This window comes from Hibiscus syriacus, unplaced genomic scaffold (assembly GCF_006381635.1).
Source record: "Hibiscus syriacus cultivar Baekdansim isolate YM2019G1 unplaced genomic scaffold, ASM638163v2 tig00110221_pilon, whole genome shotgun sequence".
Taxonomy (NCBI): domain Eukaryota; kingdom Viridiplantae; phylum Streptophyta; class Magnoliopsida; order Malvales; family Malvaceae; genus Hibiscus; species Hibiscus syriacus.
In genome coordinates, this window is record NW_024062635.1 from 169440 (window position 1) to 175507 (window position 6068).

At 34.2% G+C, this 6068-nt stretch overlaps 1 pseudogene; it reads left to right on the forward strand.

Annotated features, from left to right (window-relative positions):
• The first annotated feature begins 1229 nt into the window (after positions 1-1229).
• LOC120114261 lies at positions 1230-4805 on the forward strand (annotated as a pseudogene).
• The last annotated feature ends 1263 nt before the right edge of the window (positions 4806-6068 follow it).

Here is a 6068-nt window from a genome sequence, read left to right on the forward strand (position 1 = left end):
AAGTTTAAAAATTATAAAATACTTATTAAATTTATTAAAAGATTATAAAATTATTAATAAATTTATCTAAATACTATAAAATAATTATTATATTATCGAACTTTTATAATTTATTACAATATTATAGTGACTATTTTGTAATAATTCATTACATTTAATGACATTTTATCATTTTTAAAAAATTAATAGCAAAAATGTTTATTTGAGTATAGTTTAAAAATCAGTTTATTTATATTTCAGTTTATTTTAGCAGTCTGCAGACGTTAAAAAACAAACAGTCTTCTTCTTGCAGACTGCAGACTTTTGGTCCACCTCTTCTGCTGCAGCTGCCTGCAGATGTGGCCTACAGACTACAGACTTTTTACCTCTGCAAAAACAAACACCACATAAGTGTTCATAGGTCACACATTTCAATAATTGTCTCGTAAGGCCTATCAATATAGCATAACCAAAACAAATCCATTATTCATGCACTAGGCATAAGCCTTCCCTCATAGATATTAGCTTTAAGGATCAAGTTAAAAATTAACTAGTTTTATTAACAAGTCCCATTATTAATCAGTGGCAGATTCATAAATATTTTTCAGAATGTACACACACATGTTAACAATATAAAATTTTTAAATGTGATAGGTATAAATAAAATTTCAGGGTGGGACCGTCTGTAAAATAAATAACTAATTGAAGAAAAATCAGATTTCAGGGTGGACACAAAAAAATTTAAGGTGTGTATCATCAATAAAATAAGTAACTAATCGAGAAAATTTTGGATTTCAGGGTGGACACGAAAAATTTCAGAGTGGATATCATCAATAAAATAAATAACTAATAAAAAAATTAGATTTTAGGTGGGAACATGCCCACTCTCACCCACTTGCGACTCCGCCACTGAAATTAATGATTTAGTAATTAAAATTTAATAAATTGATAATATCATTAACTAAAATGTAACTTTTTTAAATTCGAGGACCAAAGCTAAAGAAAATTGAAATAAAGTAACCGAACTTGTTGTTTGCCTGATTTAAATTGCATAAAAGAGAGGAGGTTGCGCGTTCAGAGGTTGCTTTCACCTGGAATGATCTCGAATCCTCTTCGAAGCCGCGTTCTGCTTCAGTCATTTCATTTTCCGCATACTAATCACGAAAGAAAATTATTTTCTTTGTAAATGAGAAGCTTCTAGAAGGGAAAAAGAAGATCCTCGGTTTACGCTTTACGGTGAGCAGAAGGAAAGAAAGAGAAAATGGTTTCGGATTCGGCATTGAGCGCAGCAGCCAAGCAAGCCGAGCAATTGAGGAAAGATGGCAACATTTATTTTAAGAAAGATCGTTTTGCGGCTGCCATCGATGCTTATACTGAGGTTTAAAACCTTTTCCTTCTTTCATTTATCATATAATTTTCTTGAATTTATGTTGTTTTTCTTAAATGGTGTGTTTTTCTGGGTTTAAAGGCGATTACTTTATGCCCTAATGTTCCTGTATATTGGACGAATCGCGCTCTCTGCCATCGCAAGAGGAAGTATGTATTGAATCCTTTTATATATAATTTTATGAGAAACTGCCTTTTTTCTAGGGGAAATTAGGTTTTTGAATGTTTCTCTTTCCTTGGTTTCATTTGGGTATTGGTATCACGCAGTGATTGGTTGAAAGTGGAAGAGGATTGCCGGCGAGCTATTCAGCTTGACCACAGTTCCGTCAAGGTAATCTTTTTCATTTCTTGTTCCCTTTGGTGATTCTTAGAACATGATGCGTGTCAAGTTATCATGGAATGTCAAGCACCCATGACCCATCCATGTCTTTAAATTTGACTTCTTTGTTGCATTGGGGCCGTTCTTTTTTGCCGGATGTAATAGCAAATCATGTTTTAGTGGAACAATAAGAATGTCTCAGCGAGTATTAAGGTGATTGAAGCTTCATGCAAGCCTGACATTAGTTCTAATTCATTTTCTAATTATTTTGTAAGGATTTAAGGAAATGAGTCAAGTTTAATTATTTTCTAGACTTTCAAGCGGAAATTTTAAATCTGAATATGGCTGGGAATTGGGACGGGTGGAAACAAAATTTTAAGGACATTGCAATATGTTAGCCTTAGTATAAGCCATGCTAAGCTGTTTTGGAACTCTTGTGATAATCATGTGTCTTTGGTTGTGTAACTTAATTTCCAATGCAAATGACGATATATTTTTTCTAGCATTTGTCTTCTTTTTCAAGCTGATAGTGATATTTGATTTTGCAATGTGGTGCATCATCCATTTCTTCAGCTGGTTTAAGTCCTGCTTAGTAGTGGCTTGAGGAAATCATGAACTAGGATAAAAATTTTCATTTTGTAAGGTAAATGTTTCACATGTAACCTCCAGGGTTTAACTTCTTAGAACCGTAGTTATGTTCCTTTTCATGTGTTCCTTGTTTGGTAGCATAAAACTGTGGTTTGGCATAGTTTATGCTTTAAGTGTACCTTATCTTTTACTATCGCTACTCTTTGGGTACACTTACATTTGAATACTTGATAGGCACACTATATGTTGGGACTTGCATTGCTTAAGAAGAAAGAATTAGATGAAGGTGTCAAGGAACTGCTAAAGGTACAGATGCCATGATGAATCTCTGTTTATTTAGAATCAGGAATGGTGACAATGAAACTCTTTAATTTGATAGGGTTGCATTCTGGACGCTTTTGATCTATTTTACTTGAGATTGTTGAAGTCAATACATGCAACTCTTTTTTGTGGCTTGTTCACCCTCTCATATAATATGCATATATGTCCATGTTATTTTCTTCTCTTACAGTTGCATGGAAATTGCTGGATCTTTATCTTCAATGTAGATGTTTATGCATCCTCGTGTTTTTTTTCTTCTTACTGTGGTACATTTCAGGGGCAGACGTACATGGTTCCCTAGGGGTGCCATTGCACACCCATTATTTTGATAAAAGTATTAAATTTAGTTTAGTTTATTAATGGAAATAGAAAAAAATAAAGAAATTTGCATACCCAAAATATTTTTCTTTGGGAATTGGTCAGGGAAGGGGGGTTGTTGATGGGCAAGAAAAATAGAACTAAAAATACAATTTAATTTGGGATGGATTTGATAGTTTTTCTTTTTTGTTCCATGATCCATCTCCTTTTGCTAGTAACAAGTCCAAAGCATTGAAGAGAAAAATATCATCTCACAAGGAAGACTGTTTGTCGGAGTTATATTCTGCACATGAAACATTATCTTGCCGGATGTTTTGCAGATTCTTTATTAGCTTTTGCATTTGTCAAGCTTGGGCTTAGCTCATGGAGCTTAGAGGTTAAGTGGATGAATTTGAGGTCTACTATATTAACCATAGTTGGCATTATGTTACGAGTGTGGAAAATAGTTCTAGTTTTAGTGCATATTTTGCTTTCAACGTGGTCAGTTTTGTGAACAGAATAATGACCGGGTCTCATTAACTTGTGCTATTAGTTTTTGTTGTTGCATGGATGTTAGTTTAGGAGAGGATGAATACTATCAGTAGACTTGACTACGAGGATTTAAGCAATTGCTTCACAATAAATGGCTTGGTTGTTTTGGGATTTACTTATGCCAGTTTTGATGATTTTCCTATAAGATTTAAGCCAATGAACTATGCATTGGCATTTGATGTCTGGTTATCGTTCATGTTTCTAATATTTTTGGGTTATGAACTGTAATGTTTGATGTTGAATGTGGAAGTTTTAAATTTTTTTTTTTCAGAATCTATATTGGACCTGCAGTTTATATAGACTCCAGAATTTCTTCACATTTGATGTTTGCTAAAAGAAATTTCGCTTCTACAAATTATTGAGATTTTATGCCTTGTATACAAAATATCTATAAATGAACCTTTATTGAGTTTAACATTTGCTAATGCCAGAATCATATTCACTTAAAAAGCTAATTTGCTTGTGTAGGCATTGGATCTTGGAAGGGGTGCAAATCCAAAGGGTTATATGGTAGATGAGATTTGGCAGGAGATTGCAAAAGCAAAGTACTTGCTGTGGGAGCATGCAACTTCCAAGCATGCATGGGAATTGCAAAGTTTGAAGTATGTCATCCCTGTAAGTTTAGACATTTGATTCGAGGGGGAATGATTGCCTCTGTTCAAGTTTTTATGGAGAATTGTTCATATACATATATATATATATATATATATATATATATATATATATATGTATATATATGTATTTTTTGCTTCATGCTATTATTTCCTCTGTTTTGCAGGGAGGCTTGTGAAACTGCTCTTAGAGAAAATATTTCCTTGATGATCAACCAGAAGGCTTCTTAGACGAGGCTGATATTTCTCATATGAAACAACTGGAGACTTTGAGGCAAGTGTTCAGGAAAGCTGGTGAAGCTGACATCCCTGATGAGGTAAGGATGTGGTTTTCTCATCATTCTATGAATATTGTTTCCATTTTCAATTATACATGCTATTTTGCATTCCGTTGGATATATGATGGAAATTTTTTAGGTGCCGGATCACTTGTGTTGTAAAATCACACTTGATATTTTCTGTGATCCTGTTATTTCTCCGAGTGGAGTTACGTATGAGAGATCAGTGATCCTTGAGCATCTTCAGAAGGTGACTTGCTTTGGAATCATGGGCTGTTGTTTGGACATCTTTTATCTTTCATTTAACGTTAAAACAAATCGTTTTCTTGGTGGATTTCAGGTTGGTAAATTTGATCCGATCACACGTGAACCGCTCGATCAATCTCAGCTTTTTCCGAACTTGGCAATAAAGGAAGCTGTCCAAGCATATTTAGATAAGCATGGTTGGGCTTACAAAATGGACTAAATGGTGAATATTGTGGTAGTTTTGCTGGACATGCCAATGATTTAGCAGCACAGTGAAATATTCCTAAGTAATTGGGCATGTGATCCTTTGAAATTGTACAATTATTGTCATAACAATCAACCTTATACATATGTCAAAACTAATTCATCCAAGGGTTACATGGAACTAGAAAGAGATATTATATGTTTACATAAATGATTGCAAAACTTGATTCTTCATAATTTATAGATGATTATTGAACTGGGGAAGGCCCGAACAATCCGGCAGCAACTTTAGTATAGACTAATATCTCCAGCAGACGTCAATTTATCTTAAAACATAATGATATATATCCGCTTTATCAATTGATTAGATGTAGGAAGAAGATATAGTTTGTCCGTATCATGAGTGCTCTCGATTGGTTGGATATTCTTAATAAGGTCTTATCGATGGCAAAGAAATGAGACCGCGCTTTAAAGAAAAATAATGAGTTGTGATTATTGGCAGTGGGTGTGTTCTAATTCTCTCTTGGATTTAGATATTAAAGACGTTTGATTTTTGTATTGATGGTGACAAACTAGATGTGGTACTGGAACTGGCTAGGTGGGATGAGGGTGCTGTCTCGTTTGGATGCTTGGATTGGTGGCCACATGAATCGTTGCCACCGTTGGTGATGAAGATATTTATTCAATTTGCCGTGTTTAATTTTTGATAGTCTAGTATGTGTATGATCAACAATCTTACCTCTCAAAGAGAATCGTGAAAAATCAAGAAGAAGAAAAAAACACATCATCGGCTGCACTGAATGCGGTAGTGGAAGAGCACCACTTGTCATAAATGATGCATATAAAGAACATATCAGGCTCGACATTATGGGTGTGTCATATCCTTCCTTACGGCCAACTCAGCATATAATGTGATAAATATTATATTGGTGTCATCAACGATGGATGTTGTGTTGTTCCTAGTGGTCCTAATGAAAATATGTCGCAAGTGTTTGTTCTTTTCCATTTAGTCGAGGGATGATAGTGCGTCGGTCCGAATAATTTTTTATGACTCGTGTATCAGATAATATGAACTATTTTTCGAATTTTATGAATCATGTCATGTAATCACTCAAAATCGTCACATCAAGGTTTGAGAAAAAAAACATGACAATTGAGAATATAACCATATTTGTTCTCCCACATTGCTAGCTACTCAATGTGCTCTCTCTCCTAATCAAAATCGATCTTGTCTCGTTTGTCAAAGTTACTTAAATTGTCGAGGTTAATAATTGGTCTTAGAATATA